Source organism: Rhipicephalus sanguineus, unplaced genomic scaffold (genome assembly GCF_013339695.2).
Source record: "Rhipicephalus sanguineus isolate Rsan-2018 unplaced genomic scaffold, BIME_Rsan_1.4 Seq916, whole genome shotgun sequence".
Lineage (NCBI taxonomy): Eukaryota > Metazoa > Arthropoda > Arachnida > Ixodida > Ixodidae > Rhipicephalus > Rhipicephalus sanguineus.
The window spans coordinates 77,268-78,498 of NW_023616283.1; the positions used below are offsets into that span (position 1 = coordinate 77,268).

General features: G+C 46.8%; 1 non-coding gene across 1 annotated transcript; it reads left to right on the plus strand.

The window, feature by feature from the left end:
- Positions 1–667: 667 nt before the first annotated feature.
- On the plus strand, positions 668–739 carry Trnam-cau (transfer RNA methionine (anticodon CAU)). Its single transcript has one exon. It is a non-coding gene; the product is annotated as a tRNA-Met (tRNA).
- The last annotated feature ends 492 nt before the right edge of the window (positions 740–1,231 follow it).

The following is a 1,231-nucleotide window of genomic DNA, read 5'->3' on the forward strand; positions in this document are numbered from 1 at the left end:
ATCCTCCCGTCCACTTTTTTGGGGTATATATGTTGATTTAAACGTAGGAGTGTTAGTCAGCGCCAATCGCAGCCATGGCGGCGAGTGTAGAACACTCTTTTTTTTTGCCTGGTGGCGTCACGTAGCACGTGATCTTTTTACGAGCTGGCAGCTGACCAATAATCCCTGGCATACTACCTGAAGGCATTAGGTCTGCCAGGACGAGACCCTCGCTATGAATGAAGGAAGGGAGATGATTTTCTAAGGGCTCGTTTATCTTTGTTAGACACAATAATGAGAACGGCGGCAAGTCATCTTTTCGTCCACTTTACTTTCTTCACATTTATGTTCTAAATACCACAGATAACACCCCCTATACTTTCCTTGGCGTTATTGTCTGTTAGTTCTCATTAATATTGTGTTCTAACAAAGATAAACGAGCCCTTAGAAAATCATCTCCCTTCCTTCATTCATAGCGAGGGTCTCGTCCTGGCAGACTTAATGCCTTCAGGTAGTATGCGAGGGATTATTGGTCAGCTGCCAGCTCGTAAAAATCACGTGCTACGTGACGCCACCAGGCAAAAAAAGAGTGTTCTACACTCGCCGCCATGGCTGCGATTGGCGCTGACTAACACTCCTGCGTTTAAATCAACATATATACCCCAAAAAAGTGGACGGGAGGATGACCGCCGCCGTAGCTCAGTGGTAGAGCATCGGACGCATTATTCGAAGGTCGCAGGTTCGGTCCCTGCCGGCGGCAAGTCATCTTTTCGTCCACTTTACTTTCTTCACATTTATGTCTAAATACTACAGATAACACCCCCTATACTTTCCTTGGCGTTATTGTCTGTTAGTTCTCATTAATATTGTGTCTAACAAAGATAAACGAGCCCTTAGAAAATCATCTCCCTTCCTTCATTCATAGCGAGGGTCTCGTCCTGGCAGACTTAATGCCTTCAGGTAGTATGCGAGGGATTATTGGTCAGCTGCCAGCTCGTAAAAAGATCACGTGCTACGTGACGCCACCAGGCAAAAAAAAGAGTGTTCTACACTCGCCGCCATGGCTGCGATTGGCGCTGACTAACACTCCTACGTTTAAATCAACATATATACCCCAAAAAAGTGGACGGGAGGATGACCGCCGCCGTAGCTCAGTGGTAGAGCATCGGACGCGTTATTCGAAGGTCGCAGGTTCGGTCCCTGCCGGCGGCAAGTCATCTTTTCGTCCACTTTACTTTCTTCACATTTATGT